General features: G+C 33.8%; 1 protein-coding gene across 1 annotated transcript in view; it reads left to right on the top strand.

Moving 5' to 3' along the window:
• Positions 1 to 1,590: 1,590 nt before the first annotated feature.
• LOC129229232 (phosphatidylinositol 4-kinase beta-like) overlaps positions 1,591 to 24,926 on the top strand; it is a 145,776-nt gene continuing 122,440 nt past the window's right edge. Inside the window, exon 1 of the mRNA XM_054863506.1 lies at positions 1,591 to 1,774. The gene's annotated coding sequence lies outside the window, so the exon portion shown is untranslated. The remainder of the gene's footprint in view (positions 1,775 to 24,926) is intronic.

The raw sequence follows: 24,926 nt of genomic DNA, 5'->3' as shown, positions 1-24,926 counted from the left end.
GCTGTTGTAGGTAAATTAAGTAGTTCCTCCTAATAGTGGACACCTCCCAATAAGGGACAAAACTTCCGGTCCCTTGACTGTCCGCTATTCCAAGGTTTCACTGTACATAAAAAAAAAGGATTTTCTAGAGGATCTTTAAAATTGATTTAAATCAATTATTTAAAATAAGTTTAATGTGTACTTAAATCAATTCTTAGGCACAAAAAAAAAAGAATATAAAAGAAAAAAAAATTTAGTTTATGAAAAGGAGCTGGCTATGATAGTCTTTTGGCAGTCAAAAGAAGAAGAGCTTTTGGCTCCTAAAAGCTCTTCTTCCAGTGAGTACTGAACTGTGTGAGAACTTTACTTTTCTAAAGAGTTCTGGAACCAATCTCATAAAATGTCATCAGTGGTCCAAGCTCGATTATTAGCATGCTAAAATGTGGTTCATTACGTGTAATTTTAAATCTTTAGGCATAAGGATTTTGAAAGAGGGGAAAATTTTATCTGTTTGCAATGCCTCATCCGCTTAAATCCGAAACTCATCCGCAAGAAATAAAATAAAGGTGTCAAATCTTAAACCGCATACAATCGAACCCACGTGAACGAGGGTCTATGGTATCTTCAAATAGTAAAGGCTCACATGAAAAGTGAGTTGTATTTTCAAGTTTGAATTTATGACAAGAAATAAAAATTAAGTTTCAATTTTCATCTATAAATTTTATGGTACATTCAAAATTTTACAATAAGCTTTCTGTTGACAAATATAAAACAAGCTGAAAATGTCAGAAAAAAAAGTCATCATTAATTTCGATGTGAAAATAAGTTAGTGAACACTTCTCCACTAATTCCCACAAGGAGTATCCACAGAGGTATCATAACATTGTACCAACTCATTTTTGAATAATACTGTAGCCTAACACACAGCAGTACTTGAAAAGCAATTTTTAACAATACGCAGAATAAGTACCAAAATTTTCTGTACATAGTTATTAAAGATCGGTCATGACCGTTCCTGCAATGAGTTATTACTCTAACTCCAATAAATCCTAGGAGTTTAAAGTCAAGTATCCACATTGGAATGAAGATTATAGGCCATTCCCAGTCTCTTTTCTCATCCAACCGTAAAGTTAACAGAATCAGAAACAGAGCAACTAATGACCAAGTTAGAAGAGCTCGATGTAATATTGCCATATAGACAGAATTTTAACAAAACAATCTTGTTTAAACGAACATTATATAGCTCTTAATATTTGACGGAAATAAGAGGATCAGAGATTGCTTTATTTCAAAACGAAGGAAGAACATTCAACTTTCTTCGAACTGATCATCAAACCTTCAGCTTTTTTTTTGTTTGGTAAACATTGTAACAGGAACGGTCGCAGTTACGCAGTTTAAAAAAAAATATATATATATATATATATATATTTTAAAACTCGTACCCAACTGAATATTAATCGAATAAACTTAATAAATCATTGTAAAATCATATTTCGTTAAAAAATGTCAAAAAATGCACTAAAATATCTCATTTGGTTAAAAGGTTTAGCGATTTAAAGCTTCATAAAGTGAAGTGAAATGAAGTACCAAGCTGTGAGTCATCTCCAGCTTTCATAGCCTGTCAGCTGTTAATGTTTTGCGTCAATTTAATTATATTTTTGATAGTACATCGGAAACTGCATCTCTATTTCCTTTAATTTTCCTTATTTCCCAAGTACAACTTTTAAAAGTAAACACCGGATACTGATTCCTTTCTTCGGAGGGAGTGATTTAGGTCATGCCAGCAAATTTCTTGGTAAGTTAATGCATAATTGTTTTCCTTTTATTCATTTTCATGATGTAAAATTAGTGTTGTTCAGTAATTTGCAATGTTCGTAATTATATCTTTATGAAAAATCAATGATATCTTGCGTTTCTTGAAACACATTTTTGAATGAAACAGGTGCTTCCTCTTGAGATGCGGTTAGATATTTCTGACATCGTTTTACTATTTTCGTCAAAATCGTTTTTTTTCCTTCTTTTGCGTCTTGACAATTTTAAGTTACGTTGGAGATTCGATAAGAACATTACGCTGTTATTTTTCTTGTTATTCTAAGATAGATTTTAATCAAATATATGCATGCTTACATGCTGAGAGTACCTTGTTGTCTGGTATGATCTATTTTAATTCAGTTTTATGATTTCTCTTAAATTATAAGAGTAAATAAAACAAAAAACGAGTAGTTATCGATTTTTATTATTTGTTGTTGAGTAACTTTTTTTTTTTTTTTTTGGTGCAGTTTCTTAGAGAGATTATGTAGTGAAAAATTTGAAAGTTTATCGTACAAGTAAAGAGTTGCCAAGAACCAAGGCCCTTGTCAGTTTGGTCACCCGACTCTTTGCCCCCATAAAACTAAAACTACTCTGATTCTCAGCCGAGACCCGCTGAAGGACTGAGCCCCTAGTTTTTGACTAGGATGGCCTTCAGTGACCATTGCACCTTATTTCATGCTAATTCAGATCTGGATAAAATGTTAAACAGTCTTCAAACTCAAATAATTTATAGAAACATTGCTGCAAAAAAAAAAAAAAAAAAAAAGCACCTCCTAAGTCTATACAGTCAAACCTCGTTAATACGATACTCACAGACTATGATAATCATTTCATGTTAACAAGATTTCATTGTATCCCATTATTTGTTGTCATTTTTTACTCTCAGGATTGGTCAAGTATTTCAAGTAAAACAATATTTTATGTAAAGGATTTCACAATCTATTCCTCCGAGCAGGAAACATATTAAGGTCATATGCAAGTGGAGTGCCACTGTACAACCCCCTTTTTGTTTTTTATCTATTCTTTCTGAGGTCCGACATAATTGCAAAACAAAAGCGGTGAGAAGAGTTGAGAAAAGCAGCTCAAAACCTGGATAAAGGTTTTTTGATATCACCCATTTGCATTGGCTGCAACCTGCTACTAATATCACCTCTGAACTATCCTGTTTTGCCCTTGGTGATGAGCCGCAGTGCTGTTTCCGGAGGATATACTCCGTATATGCTGTATACTCTCAAGCATTTTTTAGACAAATAGCATATACTCTCAAGCTTTAAAAAAAACTCATATTATGACATATTATTTATGTGATTGCATATACATTAGGGTGGTCCTTATTTTTGAAGTTGTAGATATTTTACACAACGCCCCCTCAATTTGTTCCATTATACAAATAAATGATCCATGCAAAATTTTAAGTCAATCCATGAATATTAACACGTGCCCCTAGGGCCCCCTTTTTTTGAGTTTCGAAGAAAAAATTGCGGATTTTCTCATTTTTATGTAAAAATATTCACAGGTTTCATATTTAAAGTAATTTTGAACCTCAATAGATGTTGCTACTTCCAGACCAACCATTCTCTCACTTTCATTCTGTAAAATTTTACATATTACATAGGGTATATGTACACTAATGGCCTAGGGACAGGCATACTGCTATTCGCACTCGTTTCAAACCAAGCGGAAGAGGAACATTTCTTTCCACCAAGATGGACACAAGGGATTCTAAAGACCATTAATGAATGGCCTAGGCCATTAATGAATGATTTTTGACAACAACAAATAGCCTCCTCCAGGCTTTGGGGGTGTTGATTTAGAAAATTTTCTGTGTATGTAATTGGTGTGGCAAATAGGGTCACTAGGTTTCCATGCTATAAATATAAGTAATGACAATTATATTTTAATTCGCTGTTCTTTAGTTATACGTATACTTAAATGTTTATGCATTCTTATAATTTAAATTTTGAAAAATCCTCGATTACCCTACCATAAAAGTAAACTCTATTTTCCATATGTAAAATATAAATTTTAAAAAAATCCAGATCGGAATAATGTAAAAATCTATAATTTAAACTGTCTTCTATTTCAGTACATAGTCCTTTATTATCATCAAATTCCTCTTGCAATTCACAAGATTTAGAAACCGAAATGGGTATCTATCCTAACATGTTGAAACTTTTTCCTATATCTGGTCTACCACAATGCAAACAAGCTTGACAACTATTGATATCTGCTCGCATTTTATCAATGTTAGACAAATGCCATATTAGGGACAAAGATGCTGCTCATTTATTAACAGCCTATGTAGATGCATTAAATTTAAATCCAAATAACCTTATAATCAATCGTACATCCCTTAAGAGAGCAAGAGAAAATCTTCGAGAGGTAAAATCAGATTTCAGGAATTTAAATTTAGATTTTTTAGTTATTCCCTGAGATACAAAGCTACATCCAGATGTAACTGGAAAAAAAAAAACGCCGATAGGCTTACCATGATAGCTTCAGGTCCCAATGTTGAACAGCTACTCAGAATTTCTGAGATATTTCTTCAATTGTAAATGATATCTTAGATGATTGCTCTTTATTGCTAACTGTTCAAGCTGCAGTGTTTTATACAGCGGCTTTCAATACCGGCCATGTAATTTTTTAGAGCAAAAGCTGAACGTGATACATTGTATTTGTATTGCTATCATCATGCACTTGAAATCGTACTGCACAGTGTCTTTAAAGAAGATCTTGCCTTTCTTAGTTCTAGACTCGATATTCCATTATTTAAGCGCTTCAAAATTCAAAAAGTACATATATCACTTAAATATTGAATTAAAATTTGATGACATATTATTGTTCGTAGAAAGGGGAATTAAGAAATATTACAGAGAATTCTCATAAGTCCTCCCTCCTACAGGGATATGTTTTTGGTGACCTGGAGCTTATCTGTGAGCCAGATGGGTGGCAAAAGGAATTTATTGTTTGAATATTTATACATTTAGGAAACAATTTAAATTGACCTTACATGAAGAGAATGCCCGTAAATGCTGTTTTACAGTTAAATGTTGTATGAAGATATAGTTTTTCGTAGCAACCCATTCTAGGCCTTTTAAATTAATATAAAGTCTAGTGTCTAAAAAACCTGCAGCGTACAAAATGATGACAAACATGCAGCAGAAGCAGTGATTGAAAAATTCATAAATCACTAATGGTACTTAGGGGATGAACTAGTAGCTTGTCCCTATTGGATGAAGGAATTAACTTTGAAGATAGGAAAAGACTACTTCAAAAAAATGCTTGCTGAATAGGAAGGCTTATCGGCTTAAGGAAGAGATATCGTTAAAATGCTGAAAGTTGTGAATGATACAACTAAAAGAGGAGCACAATTAATCGAAGAATTTCACAATCAGTTTACCAAATATGAGTCACAAAAGTAATTTAGTATTTTACAGACAGTCCAAGACCCCTGTGGCAGAATTTTATTTTACTTTCTGCGACAAATTTTCTGGACCTTTTTTCTTTCTGCAAGAATGCTCCGTGAAGTGAAAAATGAACTAATGGACAAACTTAAGTGCAGTTCATTTCAAAAGTGAAAAATTTATTTATTTAAAGAATTTCACACAACTTCTTGTTTAGGTAAATTCATTTATACAAAAACGAAAAGCATTAAAGCTCAGTATCAGGGCTTCCAACGGAAAAAAAGAGGGGTCACTTCCTTCAGGGGGAAAAAAAGTGACCTTCAGCTAAATATATATGGTAAAAAATATTAACACCATGGTAACAGCAATTGGTAAGTGGAAAAAAAAATCAAATCTAACCAGAAGCAATGTAAATTATTATGCTAATTTATGTAATGCTAGCGTAAATTATTATGTTATAGTAGGGGTTATTATGTTTAAATAGAGATGCCACTCTCATATTTGAGTTTCCAGTCTATATCTCTTAGCACTTACTTATCTGTAGTTCTCAATACCAGAAAAATACAGATGCAACATCTATTCAATACTCAAAGAAATAAGATCTGAAGAAAAAATAATTTTTAATTAAAATATTCATTACAATTTGCTGCCCCCCCCATCCCCCCCCCCAAAAAAATAAAATAAAATAAAAAAACTAAAACATGCATGTGATTTGAAAAAAATCAAGGATCACCCCTCCTCCTTCCACAAAAAAAGAAAAAAAAAAACCTAAATTAAAATATGCATTTTACACAACTAAAACGAAGTATCCCCCTCTCTTCAAAGGAAAATGAATTTAATTAAAATATAGATTACAGTTTGAAAAAAAAAACTAAAACATGCATGTGATTTGGAGAAAAAAAAATAAATAAAAGGCACCCTCCCATGAAAAATTGGTATATGTAATACACAAGATTATAAACAAAGTATCCCCCTCACCCCAAAAGGAAAATAAATTTAATTAAAAAACACATTTTAGTCAGAACAAATTGAATTCAACCACCCCCCAGAAGAAAATAGGATTTTATCAAAAAACTAAAGCAAAAAAGAAATCCCACCCAGGAATTGCCCCCCCCCCTGAAGGGCGCACCCCCTTCAATATCGCGGAAACCCCCCAATGAAAAAATACCCCTCAAAACAACTCTCCCCTTACAAATTTTAATGCCCCAGTATGCGCCATGACCCCCCCCCTGCCCGAGGTGGGCTCCCCTGCCCTCTCTCTCATGTGAAAAAAAAGAATTTAAAACAAGTACTGGAGCAAACAAAAGTTCCCTTTCCATTCGAAGAAAAAATAACTTAATTAGAATATGCATTTAGAAAAAAAATCTAACTTCTTCAAAGAGAGAAAGGTTTTCATTCATGTACGCACCCCTATCTGAATAACGATTGGTCAGCTCAAAAGAAAACACAATTTATCAAGTATTTCATCTGTTTTCTGTTGCTGCAACTTGCGACACCGCAAATAAGCAATTTTTAAGGGCTTAAATTAATTTTTCAACAGAGGTGAAAAAAAAGCAAGTCGGCAAGTCTTTCACACAAACACAAACATACAAACATGTGCGTTGCCAGCCACTCTTCCTTGATCAATACACAGGGTTGCTTTAAAATCGCTCCATGTGGTGAGAAGTTCCAATGTTGCAGACTACCACAGTCATCAATGATCACTCGATTTGGCGCTTGCCTTTTTTTTTTTTTGTAAAATGTCGCAATTATTTTATTTTTCATGGGAAATCAGCCCTTTTCCTTAATTCATAGTCCAGTTACAATTTTTACTGTGAAACAGCTATCCTTTGGTACTGTTCTGCAGAATCATTTTATTGCTGACCTTTTTTTCCCCCATCCCTTGTTTCCCTCCTTAGTGCAAAATCTTTCTGCATAAACTCTCTCTCATTCTGCGACAATGTCGCCGTGTCGGCAGCTTTCTGCCACGGGGTCCAAGACTATCAGAAAAAAATGCACACGATTGAGATACATTGAGAAAAGCGTACGATTAAGGTAAAGTTTCTAAAGCACTATTTCTTTCTTATTCAATGTAAAATCTTTAGACGATATGAAGTAATTACAAAGATTAATTTTAGTGATACCTCGCTGGAAAAATATTTTGCAAACATAGGAGAAACGATGTACTGGGTCTGAAGTAAAAACTCGAAGATTTGTGGGAAAATTATCAAAAGTGTTAAAGTTCAACGTCCTAGGGGCACGTGTTATTATTGACCGATCGAGTTCAAATTTTGCACACGTTACTTTTTCTTATAGTGTCACAAAACTAGGGGGCGTCACGTGTTGAATTCCGAAAAAATTTTTTTCCCATATAAATAAAGATCACCCTAATATACATATTATGTACAATGGATTACTGAGAGTACACCCTCAGAAAAACTAATGGGAGCATCACTGATGTGCCGGTCAAGTCTACCTGCAATGATCCGCTTTTCCCAGTACATATAGAGAATTTTTTAGTCACTGTTTGAAAATATCTGCAATGTGCCAGCTTTTTGGTCAATGGGTACTTTTCCGTTAGCAGGGCGCAAGCGAAAATTGCCAAATGATTAGGCCTAATGCTAAGCGATGATTCGCCAACAAGAGTGTTAAGAAAATTGGCGGATTTCTACGTCAATTTGGCAAATTATTGCTTGGCATTCGGCGTAATCATTTGGCGATTTTTGCTTGCACCCGGCTAACAGAAAAGTACTGGTCAATGTTCGTGTGATAGGGGGAAAGAGTAAAGTTAGTCAGGGATTAATAAGAAAAATCTGGAGCAATGTTATTCATTTTTTATTGGCTGTGAAATGTTTTGTTTTAGGTAATTTTTCAAAAATAATTCATAGCAAAAACCCATAGTTTGAATATCTTGGATCTAGACATTATCTACCAAAATTTATCTTGAAGATGTTTTAGATGAAAATTTAATTTAGCAAGCAAATTAATTTTTCAACTACGTTTTCTCTACATATTTGTTTTTCAAACATGAATAGTATCTTCCCGTTTTTCATAAATTGAATAACAGTTTTACGTTAAGACATGTACTATTAAGTTATTATGAGGTATGTAAAATTGAATTGATTCACATTTCTGATACATTTCATTCTTTGTGCTGCTGAGGAGTCAAACGTTTTGATAAACGGAAACATGCATTAAACACATCAGGGTCCCCTGTAACTACCACTACGGTGGTTTTACCAGTTGGTTGGGGTGCTGAAGACAGCTCTAGCTGCATGATCCATGCAAGATGCTGAGCTACCCATTGTCCAGCATCCCCATAGGTATTAACTTAGAATGTTAATTTTGGAGATCTTTGTCAGATTTAATGGGGGTACATCAGTCTCTAACACCATCGTGCATGGAGCATCTTCTACCAGCTGTCGTCAAACATGCTAGTTAAGGAGTCCAACGCCTCGTTTGGAGAGAGCAAAAAATTTCAATATGATTCAAAACTTTAGGCGTCAAATTTGGTGCTGACGGTTGAAAATTTAGGCACAGTGGCACAATATTCAAAATTTTTGGTTACAAAATGCGACTAACAAGTGCTTATTTTTAACACTGGTAACTTTGTCGTTAGTGACAATTTATATAAGCAAGACTAGGCGTGCAAATGACCTTCACTAATTTAATCATTTGAGCAATTATGCTGCAATTTTTATTCTTTTCACACATTCTGAAGTTAATCCTGTACAGGGGTGCCCATCCCCCCCAAGTGCAATGGCGCACATTTTTCTCAACCCTCTTTCCCTTTTTTATTTTTTAGCTCTGTTTTTAAATTTTATTTATTTAAAAAGATATTTTTAGTTTATGTATTTATTTATAATAATTATTAGTATTATGTTATTAGAAAAGTTCTGTGCTATGCCAATGACATATAAACACACACACAAACTAAATAAAGCAATGAAATAAAATGTCAACAGAATAAATTTTTTTTAAATATTTTATTTCCAATGGCTGGCAGCAAGAAAAGGTTACAAAGAACAACATAGCAAAAACAAACACAATACACAGAACAAGGAACAATACAGGAACAATAGAGTGAAATATTTAGCTGCCGATACGCTCTCTTGCTTCCCAATAACGGTCACACAGGCTACGTCTGGAAAGCTGGGTGCAAGTGTGCAGGTGACGAATGCGAATGTCCATTTCTTCGTTTGAATTGCAAAGGGGACAATTGGGAGTCTTGAAAATCCTCAAGTGGTGAAGGTGTTTTGGTAAACAGTCATGGCCAGTTAAAAGTCAAAACAAAGCTACTGACTCTGCTCTTGGTGCTGAAGGGACAAAATCACGGTTTATAAACCAAACTTTGTGGTTGCTTCTAGCTTTTAGGTCTTGCCAAAAAAAAAAAACCTCTTGATTTTTTCCTCATATATAACTTTATTGCATTGTATGGGACTGACTCATTTGGTAGTTGAACAATAGCAGACCCCCTCTTGGCCAGAGCATCCTCAACAGAATAAAATAAAATAAACTATTTAAATTAAAAATAAATCAATGAATCCATTTAAATAAATAAATTTAAAAAACATTTTTAAATCCTCCCCCCCCCCCCCAAAAAAAATGATGCCATAATCTTCTCCTGTGAGCACCATTGTTCCTGTCAAGTCCTCGACCGAGCTAAATTATGTGGTGTGATTTGAACTTTTTGAGTTTACCTTGTTGTGAGTATTCTTTTTAAAACTATAAATAGCTAGACTTTTTTCCATGAGTTTTAGATTTAATCTCTCTTTCTTAACTGTTATGTGTTGAAACTAACAGGAAAATTTCAGTTGTGATGATTTTTGACGCAATTTGAGAAATGACTCCAAATTTCTCGCTGAACATTTTCAATTCATAACTGGGGACTCGACCCCCTGCTGACTGGTGCTCACTAACCCCCGAAGATTGCTTAATAATTGTATTTGGTTTGTGAAGATTTAAATCGTCTGCTGGGAAGAATAACATTGAAATACACATTACGATTGAAACAAAATGAAAGTACCGCTCCCTCTCTCCTAGAAAATATAATTTAATTAAAGAGCTCATTATAATTAGAACAATCAAAATCTCTCTCCAACCTTGAAACTGAAAAGAAACTCGATTAAATTAGACATGGCAAAACAAAGCTATTAAAAAAAAACCTTTGAAAAGCTTCCCTCTCCCGGTGTCCAAGCTAACATGTAGACTTGTACCTAATTTCGTAGCTCTAGTTGCAAAGTGGCTCTTGAGCATAGCAAAACAGCAGTTTTATTAAGTCTTAAAGTCATTTCCAAAATCACTGTCTCCAGTAGGATTTTGTTTTTTAATGCCATGCTTGAATCAAGTTTTGCCTATGATGTTTGCTAAATTAGAAATTCTCATATCTGCTGTTCTATATAAATGAGAAAATTTGAACAAGCTTAATTTGATGCGTAAAAAAGAGCTCTTTTGAGTGGTATAGAATGTTAAGGGATGTGTGAAATCTTCCATACTTTTAAAAGGCAATTTATGTGAAATTTCAGCTTAAAAAATCAATTATAAAAAAAAACAAACCATATTGGAAATTTGAAAACCCCCAGAGTTCAAAGTAGTTTTGTATCAAATTTCAAGGCTGCTGATAAGATCTCTTGGATGCTGGCCAACCATATATCTTTCCACAATTTCTATGTAACTTTGTTTTTCATACTACAGGGCACCTCCCCTTCTGTTGCTCACCAACTCCCCGGGAGATTGTTCTGGAATCTTATTTGGATCATGAAGATTTAACGGTCCTGTAAAAAAGAATCAGATTAAAACACAGGTTAGGATGAAAACAAAATAAAAATCGAGCTTCCTTTCTTGTTTAAAATTGAGTTTCAGTAAAGAACTCACTAAATTTTGAAAAATATTGAAAACACACTCCAACCGGAAGACAAAAAAACTTGATAAAAATGCGTATAATAAAGTTATATGTTAAAAAAAAAGCCTCAAAGAGCACCCTTCCCCTAGGGTCCAAACTATATTGCACCATATTTCACAACTTAAGGGCCTCTTATACAGTTCAAAACAGCTGTTTTTGGTTGTTTGAAAAGTCGCTTTCAAACGCTCGGTGTCTAGTACACCCAAACCTGTTTTCGTGCAGTGGATAGGGACCAAATTAAAAAAAAATATTTGTTTTAAAGATAACTTTGTTCATTTTAATGATAACTTTGTCCATTTAAAAGTAATTTCATCAATAATCCCAGTCTGGCTGAAATTTTCATATACCACAAAAGAAAGAAAAAAAAAAAAAAGCACAAAAACAGGTTTGGATGTAATATTTTGCTGTTTAGCTTCAGATTTGAATTGAAAGTCTAGACCTTTCGCTAAATTAGAAACCGTTATAATCTGCTGTTTTAAATAATTGAGAAAATTTGAACAAACTCAAACTGATGCAGAAGAAAAAATAAAATCCTTTCAAAAAAACATATTTGTGTTTTTTTTGTTTTGTTTCATTCTTAATTCTGAGTGGTTCTATTGAAAAATATAAAAGAAATATGGTTACTTGTCATTTTGTCTACCCTTCTTCCCTGACTTTAAAAATTATATTTGTAAATGCAGTTTTGAATTCAGTTATATTTTGTTTTTCAATTTTATTTTTTAATTCATTCATAAATCAAAATATTAGGTGAGTGCCCATTCCCTGCACATCTTCTTTTGATCTATATTCTGAATATTTATTATCTAAGTAAAATTAAAGCCCTATGCAAAATGAACATTCATATAAGGTTATAAAAGAAAAGGAAAATGTCTAAAGTTATGATTTTATCTGTTACTTTTAAGAAAAAGCTTAGTTTTAATTTATGTAAATTTTTTTCAAATAAAAAGTTTCAAAATTAAACATATTAAATGATTTATTTAATATTATTACTGAATTTTACCCAAAGAATGAAAGAATGCACATATGTTACTCTTACAAATTCACCCTAATTTCAGAAATTTAAAATTAGGAATGTTTAGATATCTTTTTTTAATAAGATATAAAGTACAATAACTAATAATTAAATAAATTATTATGTGATTTAATATTTGATCATGTCAGTTGGCTATTGCAAATGTAGTCTTCAATTGTTTAAATTCTGGCACCATATTATTTTGAAAATACAAAATGAATTTCCACGGAATGTCCTCTTTTCCTTTTGTATCTGAAAAGTGATGGTTAAATTAATATAAACAAAGCCCAAACAATAGAGTAAGCATGATCTTAATGGGAAGTTAACTACATTCAAATGTTACTGCAAAAGAAGTTAGGTAGTATTTAATGAGATGTTTGTCCTCTCAAAGTAATAACAAAATTTAAGTGAAAAAAAGAATAAAAATGCTGTGAAAATAATTGGTGATGCACCAAAAAGAAAGAGTCCACAATTAAACAACCCTACCTTAAAGTTGTCTAGTGGTGAAACTGCTGAGAAGTAAACCAACTTTTGTGTACATCATAGTGAAGGGATTGAAATTTGTTTGAGCGAATTAAAAAATATTTCAAAATTTTACCACCAGACTGCATGTTTTTATGAGTTTCACATTTATTATGCATTAGCGGTACCCCACGGCTTTGCCCATAGTAGAAAATTAAAAGGTCATTTGGTTCGCCTCGCCTGTATATTTACAAATAATGGATGATGAATTTCTTGCCAATATGCTATGTTAATTTGCTGGTTTATGTTATGGTAGTTTACTGGTCCATGTTATGGTACTTCGCTTGATATTGCTGCAGAGGAAGAAAATTTTTTAATGGTGGCTTAAAATTGGAATAGAAAAAGAACAAAATCGAATTTGTCAGAAAATCACTTTGAGGTGCACACCCCTTTGCTGCAAACTAATTTTGTGCCGTGCAGTGGCAGATACAAGAGGGGGGGGGGTCATGAGCCCCCCCCCCGAACGTTGAGGGAGTCATGGTAGTCGTGACCCCCGCCCCCCAATCTGTGACAACACTTTTTAATCTGTTATAGGGTTCATTGCACTTGAGTAGTGAAAATGAATAAATTATGTAAAATCTCTGTAGATTATTCTTTTCTGTTGTGATTTTTAGATATTTTCTGTTTTGCTCGTGTTCAGTCAAATTTTAAATGAGCTGTAAATAGTTAGTTTAAATCAGTGTTTTGAACTTAGTGTCGGGCAAGAAATGTAAAATTTTAGTATCATGTTTGCTCGAAACCTTGTTACACAAGGATTTCCGTAATTATCCCATCATATTAGATGGAAACTGTGCTGAAAAACAGCTGCATTTGTTAGAAAAAGAATTACCTGTAACCAAAATAATGAAGCATACGGGGAACAAAACATTGTTGTCTTTTTTGAAAAGTAAAAAAAAAAAAAAAAAACTGATGAACCCAAAATGAACGGAAGCATATCCAGAGTTCTTGTATCAGACACTGAAACTGCAACGTCTTCATTCGCCTCTGATTTTTCGACAATTGAAAAGAATCGGTGATTATTCATCAATGTCCAAATTCTGCTCATAAAATAGTTAATTTTAAAGAAGATTTTTGCCGCATTTTTTACTACTATTTAGTGAATTTTATTGTATTTTTCTGCGTACAAGATGGATATGTGCCCTGTGTTGAGTATTAAGCTAATGTTTTATCAATATCTAAATTTATCATGTTCGTAAAACATTTAATTTTTATTATATTTTCGTAGTATTTATTTATTGAATTGTGCTGGCTGGTGTGAATACTGGTCTTAACGGGTTATAATACAGCTTAACTAGGTCATTTTAATGCATTGAATTATTACTAATTAAGTTTAATTAAATACTAATTTAAGTATTTAATTCATAATGGTTAAAATTAAGTTTTCAACCAACTAATGGCCGATTTTGTGATTTTTGTTGACACCTAAAGAAGCCTAAGTTCAAAAAAATTATTGTACCTAAGACTACATTTTTGAGCATGACCCCCCCCCCCCCCCCATAAAATGAAATCCTGTATCCGCCTCTGGTGCCATGGCCAAATTTCATGAAAATCGGCCGAACGGCTAAGGCCCTATGAACGTCACAGAGATCCAGACAGAGAGATTTTTCAGCTTTATTATTAGAAAAGGTTTACAATGGCTTTAACATAAATGTTACACCAAAAAATGTTTAACATGACGGCTATCATTTTTGTCAGCCTTCTGAGGTCATGAGATAGCATATTCTACAGTTGACGGCAGTCTGCTCTTTAAAGTGCTACTACGCTCATGTCGTGATATGCTGTATTTTAAATTTGAGGATTATCACAATTTACGAGATCTTTCAGATACCTCCAAAGCTAAAAGTCTCATAGATCAAACTTTGATGATCAAGAAATGATGTACAGGTAGACCCTCGTTTTACGCGGTTTAAGATTTGGCACCTTTATTTTATTTTACGGGGATGAGTTTCGGTTTTATGCGGATGTGGCAATGCAAACAGATAAAATTTTCCCCTCTTTCAAAATCCAAACTCCGAAAGATTGCAGATTACACGTAATCAATTGCATTTTGGCGTGCTAATAATCGAGCTTGGGCTACCGGAGACATTTTATGTAATTTGTTCCAAAGCTCTTCCCAGAAGTAAAGTTATTAAACTCTCACAGTACAGAACTCTCTGAAAAAAGAGCTTTAAGGAAGGATAAAGGCGGCCAAAACTAACAAGGATACCGACATCGGTGACACACAACCAAAAACGTTCACACTGAAAATTTTGAGCCATTTCTAGACAATAGAAATGATCTTTCTGTTTTGATAGTGCAGGAAGATTCTATCATGGAAATGACAATGGTCATGGATGCGTTAATGCTCTGCAAAGAATTAGAGAAATTCCTAATGACTGCCAAAAGACTATCATTGCCAGCTCCTCTTTATAAACAGAACACGAAATTTATTTATGTTTTCTTTATGCATGCTGTGCATAAAAGGCGATATAAGTACGCATTAAACTTATTGTACAATTAGTCATCACTAGAATGAAGTATTTTGTTATCTACGGAAGCAAACCTCTATTTTAACACTACTATTAGGTCTCTTAGATAAATTAGATAAAAATGGAACAACGTTTAAAAGCACAAAAAGGATAAAAAGTTTTTAAAAACGCAGACATGTTTCGGAGGCAATAGCCTCCTTCCTCAGTGCGAAATGAACAAATGGATGAATCAAGGTCAAGGGAGAGTTTAAATGCGTAACCGGAAAAACATTGACCAGTCAGCTATCAGCGAGTGCTGAGGCAAAATATGACGTATTCTAACATGTAAGATTGAATAAGCTTGGAGAAAAATGCGGAACAGCAGAAGACTCATTGCAAAGATTATTTAAGTTTTTATGAATGTAAAAGGATTCCAGAAAATCTAATTCACCTACTGTTGTAGGTCTGCAAATGATCTTGGCCTCCGAAAAGACAAAATTGTACCCGGTGTCCCAACAATGTTTAGCAATTGAAGATTTGTTCAGTTCCTGTTTTTTAACGTGGTAACGAAAAACTACGTATGTTGGAGGTTTTATTCCGGGTCGAAAGTTTGCAAAAAGCCCTGACAGGGTCATCGACAGGCTGTCGAGGACCTGAAGAGGATAACCCCTGTCCAGAGCCAGGCCTTTCAAAAAATTGAGTTCATTATTGAGAAGGGTCTGATCAGAACATATGGAGATGGCTCGGTTGACAAAAGTATAAAAAGCAGACATTTTTTGCTTCTTCGGGTGGCATGAACGAGAGTGTGGGTGAAGACAGACAGTAAATGGTTTTCGGTAAACAGTAGTAGAAAACTAAGTCCAAAAAGGACAAAGAATTATTGTTTTCAATCTCAGCAGTAAACTGAATATTAGAATCGACGGAGTTAATTAGATCAATGATAGACAGAACAAAATCAACAGTGCAATCTAAGAGGGTGAAAGTGTCATCAACATATCTAAGCCAGAGTGGAAAGTCAAATAACTGAAACAATTTCCGTTGAAAAAAGTCCATGTAGATTTCACTGAGGATGGGACTCAAAGGGTTGTCCATAGCAAGGCCATCAGTTTGTTGGTAAAAAGTACTCTCAAAAATAAAGGTTCAATGTTTAAGACAAATTTCAGTCAAATTTACAAGTTCGGAAATTTCGTGTTGGGTGTGATGGAATTCCCGGAGACTTGTTTCAAGACACCGTAAGGCTCCAATAACAGGTACATTGGTAAAAAGAGATTTAACATCAAAAGAAACCATAAGTAAATTATTGGATTTGAACCTACGAAGAATATTAACAAAATCAACAGAATTTTTGACAGAATGTGTGTTGGAGTCCAGCAATGGGGCAAACCTAGAAGTGAGAACTATTAGGTCTTAATTTACGTGGCGTTTCCGTGAAACATAACTCCCGCGTAAAACGAGGGTCTACTGTATTTCATTAAAAACGCCCTCTGGCGGTGAAATGTTGAACTATTTTTTAAAATTTGCTCTAGGAAATTCCCATCCCTTCATTATGTTATACACAAAATTTCGTTAATTTTTGAGTAAGTTTCGCCGCTAGACAACTAAAGTTGGATCGTTTGATTATGGACACCTGTAATTGATAGGTTGGATTTGTCATGTGCAAAATGGTGGCATTTTTATGATGTCATTAAAGGATGCTTCCGGTAGTAGTCTATTGATAGAGATTATTTCCGATATTTTTGTACAAAAAGAAAGTTTGATAAATTTAAATTATGCAACAGGAAAAGGTTTAAGAATTTATCTTTAAATTGCGGAACATATCATTTCCATTTTTCTTTCCTGGATGAGTAGAACTGCAAGTCAAAGCTTTTCCTTTTATTCATCAATTCATAAGTGATTCTGAAAAAGTAAAACTTCAACAGTGTTAGTGTAGTTGATGAACTGGCCTGCATCATTATCATTTGTTTTTAATTCATTTAAAATATGTCTGTTAGCTAGCGGAAATGGCTTTATTATAGCCACTAGAAAACACCATACGACACATTGTCGCAATATTGGTGTTAGAAAACACCAGAGATGTTGGCAGTTTTCGCTTTTCCCATAGTTTTCTTTCTGACCAGGAAAACCATACGACAGTAATAATGAAAAAAAAAAAAAAAAGTATATAAATAAAAAAAAAACTATATGAGTAAGAATCGAAATAACTTTTTTTTTTTTGAGGCATAAGGTATTGGCCGCCGTCTCTTCATTATCGAAGTATGAGGTCTTCTGCCAGAAATTTCAAGAAAGGTCGCCAAATTTCTTGAGAACCGGATCATAACACTAGCTTTATGTTGAATCTCTACATGGTTTAAATGAACCCTCCAAAAACGTCTCTGTATTTGAATGTACAAAAGTTGAGAACTTCCCTGCCGATTTCGCTGGAATTATCAGTTTGTTTCTTTAAGCACGGGAATTGTTTGCAAATCGGTTCGAAAAAAGTTCGATTAGTAGTTCTTTTTTTTAATTCCAATTTAAGACTCCATTTTCATATAAACTACTGAATATGGGGGTTAAAAGCCACTTGCACAACATTAATATTGTTATGTGTTCGATGCAACGTCAAACTTTCTTTGAATGACGACACAGTTCTTGAGAAAAGCACAAGAGATTTATTTATAGCTATGTACAGGAAATGTAGTTACAACTGCTAAATCAATCATCAGCACTTAAGCAAATATCAAATAACACCGTAAACTCAACGATGGCACACGTATTTACTCAAATGCCTCACAATAAACAGAACAACGATCCCGACGAATCTCAGAAAAAAGCACAACTGACTCTGCTCTCATTCACAAGACGCCCGGCGTTTTATACCGAGCGAAGAAATATTTAGAAAATCCTACAAAGTTCTACAAATTTCTCATATTTTCTTTTTATTCACAAATCTTATCGTTGAGAAATGGGAGGACCGTACACTTCAGTCGAATGTTAGGGTGTTTTTGTATGTACATTACAAGATACTATTTACAGGTTACGTTACTAAGACAATTTTAGATGGAAGATAATAGAATAAACGCCAAATTTAGCCAGATTACAACAAATCAATCATAAAAATAATTATTATTTACAGAATTTGTAAATATAATATATATTGTTGGAAAGGGCAGATTTTCTGCCTTCTACGCAATTTTTTCCAATTCTCTAACATAATGGGGTGGTTTCCTTCAGTCAAAAGGCTTTTAGTTATTGAAATGGATAGAATGAGCAAAAAAATAACATGGACCCAGAAAATACTTTCATTTTTCCAACAGTTTTTTTTAAAATTAATTTTTTAAAATGTTCGATTTTTCAAACAAGGCGTGGTCTTTATGACGTCACAAATGATGCACTTTGCCGCATCTTTCTACTACGTTTCCACGTTATGATAATCTAACAGCGAATTAAAATTGCGCTCTACGCTTGCTATCAACCATATCGTTGCAATACACATGAGTAAAAATGCGAATTAAATATTTTGGACCGTGAATGGCAACACTGAATGGCATTTCATCATTTGTGATGTCTATTCTATTCAAGAGTCACAACTGACTACAACTGTATTTATGTCGAGGACTGCATACTAAGTGCCTTGCCTCCATTGTTTTATATACCGATAGATGGCAGCACCATCACCGGATTGAACAGTTAATGAGAATTTAGAACTAGTCCAAGAGCTAATAGCTACCTGGTACTAGCACCCCCAGAGGTATCGTTTCACTTGGAGGACATTGAGACCACGAGCATATTTAACGTCGCCCAGTCCCCTTTAATGACGACGGTGGGTCTTCGACCAGCGGGGATCGAACCCGAGGCCCTCCGACCCCGAGTCCAATGCCTTACCGATCAGGCTACCACGGCCCCCATTTGTGATGTCATCGGCAGAAGCGTTAAACGATGAAAGAGCACCGATTTAAGTAATTTTTTAAAAATATTTCACTTAAACAAATTATTTAAAAAATAGTCAGATTCTATGTTTTTAAACATGCTCTTTCAGAAAAAAATACTTTGAATAATTTTGGAAACGACCCCATTACGGCGAGAGTCGAATTTTTTAAGGCTTTGCTTGATTTCAGACTCTACTTTCTTCATAAAAACCATCAATAAAAAGCGAACGAATGTTCCAGTTTTCTTTTTGACATCATTGAAATAGCGATTTTCTTTTTCTCCAGATCTAACTAGACCTACGGTAGGAGATCCAAGCTTCTATCTCACTTAGAACAAAAGTTACAAGCGTTTTAACCTGGAGTTCGAAAATCTCTTCTCCAAGTTATTAACGTTTTATTTTGTATTGCCGTGGTCACGTTTTTCAAATCCTTCGTTTGTTTCTTCTTTCTTTTTTAAATTTCTTAAAAGTTTTTTATTTTATAGTGATCACCAGTCCTTTTATGTTGATTATAACAAGGGAAATAATGTCTTTTAGCTCAGAGCAATTCCATGGGTGACGGAATGATATTGTCAACAAAATAAAAAGTGATTACAGTGAAATTATTTTCATTGAAACTGCCATTTTTTCTCTGTATTTCAGCGTTAACAATTTAAATATAAAAAACAAAATAGATTTTTTTCCTCGTTGTTTTTTGCTATTTTTCGCTTCGTTAAGAAATGACGCTTTTGTAAACCCAGTTTTGCGTCTCTTTAGTAGAAAACGAAACTTCTCTGAATTATGTTCTAATTGAATCTTTTAACTGATTGATACTTTAAACATAGTGAAGTAATAAAAAGAAACTGTTAATTTATTAAAAAAAATTATGCATTGAACTAAAAATAAAATTTATGTGTTGTGACAGAATGACTGACGGAACGACAAGAACTATATATTATAATAAAAAGTGACCATTTTTTTAACGAAATAAATAAGTTTAAAAAATATTGCACTTGGCTAATGTAACGTAACTAAAGAAGCATAGTGAGTGAAATTATTCATAAAATCATTCAAAAAAAAAAAAAAAAAAAAAAAATTGAATTTTGACCTGAATTTTGAATTCAAGATTCAAATTATGTTTTTCGCAATCACGAGTGTGTGTGTGTATGTAGGCGGGTGTGTTTATGTGTGTGGGGGGGGGGTATGTGTGTTTGTGTGTAGGGGGGTTGTGTCTTTGTGTGTAGGCATGTGTGTTTGTGTCTGTGTGCAGGTATAAGTGTGTGGGTAGTTGTGTGTAGGTTTATGTGTAGGTGTTTGCATGTGTGTGTATGTGTAGGTGTATGTGTATGTGTAGGTGTCTGTATGTATGCGTGTGTGTGTGTGTTTGTGAATGTATGTGTGTGTGTGTGTAGGATATGGATGCAACCTGGAGATGGCTTTCGCTATAGGAGCAGCATCGTGAGGAGCCGGTCGACGGTGATGCTGCAGAGGGTGGCGGTGGGAAAATAAAATGATAGGAACGCCAAAAACAATCAAATGAAAGCAATAAGCAATCGTGATTGCTCAGAAAAAAAAAAGTATTTTTGCAAAAGTTGGTCATTTTTGTGTTCGCCTTTCAGGTGAAACTGGAAGCTCCGTGAAAAAGCGCATCTATTTAAAAAAAAAAAAAAAACATTCGCGGTTTTCAGCTGATCAAAGATTTGAATTATCCGCCTTTCATCTGGGGTGTGTATTTTAATGCAACTATTTTTCTTCGAAGGGGGGGGGGGTAATCTTCATTTTTTGTAACTAAGCGTTAATTTTAATTAAATCCTTTTTTCTTCAGTGGAAGCACGGATTTTTATTTTGTTCTATTTGTATTAAGTATTTTAAACGAATTCCTGATTATTTGGGTTGCGGGATTTCACTAATTCTAACTGAGCAATCAAGATTGCTTATTGTCGTCACTTAGCCTAATGCTCTCGATTAAATAATTTTTTTTTTGCTCGTATATGAACACAGTGCTTATTATTATTATTGTTATTTTGATTTGTTTTCTTCATTATGAATATTTCTAGACCAGACGATAAATCTCAACTTAGTAATATTTCTTATTCATTGCTTTCTCTACTGGCAATTTCTTTTGGATTGAAATCGTTTCAAGGTATTTTTTTTCCCTCAATCATTTGACTCCAAACGCTTTTAGCTATGGTGATTTCGATTGATTTAAAAGCATATTTAAATTAGATGCTTTTTTTTTCTTTCGAAGAGGGAGTTTTGTCGGACAATTAACGTCATATATCAGGATTTTTATTACTTCATGGACTTTGATTGGAACTTAGGTAAAATTATGTGTGCACGCATTTTTCGGAACAAGATCATTCATTTTATTTCGAAGTGAGAAGGGGATTTACGCAAAGACTTTTCCAAAAATTTTTGCTCAAAGTGTTTTTTTTTTTTTTTTTTTTAATTTTAACTTTATAACACGAGTACAGCCATGCGAGCACAGTTAGTAAGATATAATTCTTAAAATTAAGGTCGTTCAGGGATGGTTAGAGTGCTTTGATTATAGGATGTTGTGTTGTACTTTGATTATAGGTGGACTTGGATCGAATTGCTGGATTACCAAAAGGTTTTGTGCCCAGTTAAGGCGATGAAAAATCTAATATGAGTCCTGACCCAATTTTTCAAATCGTCCCCACTGGACCATCTCCGAATTGGATGCAATTATATAGAGGTGTAGAGATGCTTTTAAAACTAACCAATGCAAATTTTCATTATCTTGTTTTGTCTGATGTATCAGTCTGTTTCCAGAACAGGATATTTTTCTGTTTCTATCATATTTAATTTGAAAAATAACTTTTTAAAAGAGATAAAAAAAAAAAAAAAAAAAAAAAAAACTATTTCTGACTAATAACAGTTGCTAAATCACTTATGCACCGGTGTTGCTAGTAATCTCCATTCTCTATTTAATGTAGAACGAGATTTTTTCGTAAACGACATTTCAAGCTCTTTTTTTTTTCACGCTTATCTGAAAGAACAGCATTAGAAAAAAGAAATTTTATAGGAAAAAATCTGTTCTTTCTAATGGTATAAACGAAAAGAAGATGCAAGGTAACAAACTTGAGCTACAGTGCATTGAAAATTGGATTTTTTTCATGTGAACGATTTTGATAGCCACTTTAGATAGCAATATCTTTTAGAAAATCAATATTGACGGTCTAAAACTTTTACTCATCAAAACCATGTATATTGACAGTGGAATTACCAAATAAGAGAGCTTTTAAATTATTTTTGTTCTTAATTTATGACATTTTAAAATCCAGAAAAAAGTTTCCCCACTGCGTTTTGTCAAGACTTTGCATGCGTGCTACACAAAAGTTAATAAACTCAAACTCACAAAAATACTAGAACGTATTGACAACCAAAAGTACTTTAAGTTCCTAAAATTTCAGATTTCCAGTGTGATAAAAATTTTTACAACCTGACCTTAAACGTTGCAAATCGTTAAGACAGACAGAATTTCAAGCTCTTTTTTTTTTCCTTATTCGAAAGAACACCATCGAAAAAAAAGCTTAATTTGGTAGGAAAAAATGTATTCTTTCTAATGGTATAAACGGAAAGAAGATGCGAGGTGACAAACTTGAGCTACAGCGCTTTGAAAATAGGCTGTTTTGCACTTGTGCGGTTTTGATAGCCACTTTGGATGACAATATCTTTTCGAAAATAGATATTTAAACTCGGCAACTGTAACCCTAAAAAACAAGTAATTTTACAATAGAATCACGAAGTACGAACCTTTGAATTATTTTTGTTCAGATTTTATGACAACCTAAAATCAGGGAAAAAATTTCCCCTCCGCGCTTTTTCACGAGTTTACACGCGTAATATAGAAAATATAATGAGCTCAATTTTACAAAAATAAATGAGTATTAACATCCAAGCCAATTGTACTTCAAGTTCCAAAAATTTCAGGGTTCCAGGGTGATAACTTTTTCTGCAAACTTTGGCTAAAGAAGGCAATTTGTCACAAAAAGCTGATCCGCCATTTCGGGTTTTTTTTTTTTATTATTTTTATTTTTTCAGATTCTATATCCTCAGGATTTGGATCTCGGAAACTGCAAATTTGCATAGGTTAGTTACAAACCTCACCTCTACAAAATTTCATTCAAATCGGAGATAGTGGAGTGGGGACCACTAGGTCACTTGACATGGAATGACTCATTTAGAAATTAGGCCATAATATTGTGGAGTGCAGAGTTTTATGCTGAGAGAAATAAAATACTAGCTCTGAGTTTTCTAAATTACGAAAAGGTAGAAAATATGGAAAGGTAACTTGGAGTAAGGATTGTTTATGAAGTGTGGGCGGTAACGCCATACGTTTAATATAATCTGAATGCCAATTGAGGACTAATTCACCAAAAGGGAACATATACATGTTCCAAAAATGATCATTGTTCAGGAGGTGAAAAAAACGAATTAGGATAAGAGCAAAATAGTTTTATCTGGGTACAGAATCGAGCACAAAAGCACAGCAAATCATGGCCCAGAGTAAGAAATGTCTGTATAAAAATACAAGGCGATATTGCCATCTTAATTTTGGATATGTGTCCTTTTGAACCAAAACCTAAAAGTTGAGAATTCTATTTTTACCAAAAGCCTATTATTTCACATTCTCATATTCTCTTATCGAAGTACTTGAGCCTAAAACTAGTGGATTAAAATTTGAGGATTTTAAACATGTGTTCTTTTGAATCTAAAAGTTTTCATTCAGGATGTGTCCCCTTTGTTCAAAGTAAAAAGTGAAGAGGGCGGATTTGTTACCTTTTGATAAAAAAAATCACACTTTATCCTTAAATAAACTATAGGATTTGCCCAGTTTGAACTTCTTGAGAGTAAGTGATTTGATTCTGGTCATCTGGAAAATTTAGAAAACGTCAAAAAATAGGTTTTTTCCAAAAGTGGATGCGTTCCTTTATGATAAATTACTCCTCAATTGAGTTTCTCCCTCTGAGTTTTTTTTTTTTTTTTTTTGGAATGGCACAGAAAACTATATGAGGTACATTACTTGGACCTCTTGCTGACCGTAACTCCGGTCTTAGTGAAGTTCAAAATCCTTTTCACGCTTGTTACATCCCTAATTTTGCTCTTGAATCTGCTTATAAGTGAATTATTTCTCTGAGTTGGTTGCATCATGTGACGCATTTCCTATTGGTGCTTATCAGCAGCGGACGTCGTTTTTGATCGCTTTACTGGGCAATGCTTTGAACCTTTTAGATTGACTCTGCCACTGACCGATCCCAGAGAATTTGTGGCAGACTTCAAAGTGAAACGACGATTTTTTTTTTTTCGTTTATGCGCCGGATATATGTTACAGTCGAATTGTGTTTGGTTACTTTCAAGATAAAGCATCGTTTACAAATGAGATGCTTCTTCGAATTTCACGATCTGTGCTGTTCCAAATCGTAAGGTATTCGGTAATGGAATACGTTTTAGTTTTAACCCCTTGACATACAGTGACGTCTCAGAGACGTCATTCCATCCATTTGCAACTTTCATTTCATGTGCCATTGTACTCTTTGACATCTCCGAGACTTCAAGAATAAATTGTCTTGGCTAATACCGGTTAGTATATTTTTACGAATCCAGCGCACTTCAAGAAAATCTTTAAATGCCCCTCTCTGTCCTTGTGTGATTTTCAATTGATTTTTTTTTTCTTTTTTCAGTGTTGGGAACACTATTTTTAGCTTTCATAACTTCAATTTAATGCTCTCAAGGCATTGCTCCCGGGAACAGATGCCCCCTGCTGCCTTTAGATACGCCTCTGATCGTGGTTTTTTTTTAGTAGTAATAATATTCGGCATTGTTAAAGTAGCAGCTCCTGAAATACAAAAGGTAACTGAAGGTGAGAAAAGTATCAAATGCAGTGACAAAAATTAAAAACTATCTAATGCTATGTAAAAGCTAAAATTCAACGCTAATAAGTGTGATAAGTCGAAGATGTAAA

Source organism: Uloborus diversus, chromosome 1 (genome assembly GCF_026930045.1).
Source record: "Uloborus diversus isolate 005 chromosome 1, Udiv.v.3.1, whole genome shotgun sequence".
NCBI classification, from domain to species: domain Eukaryota; kingdom Metazoa; phylum Arthropoda; class Arachnida; order Araneae; family Uloboridae; genus Uloborus; species Uloborus diversus.
Note: the sequence above shows the minus strand (reverse complement) of the source record. Positions and strands in the feature narration are given on the sequence as shown.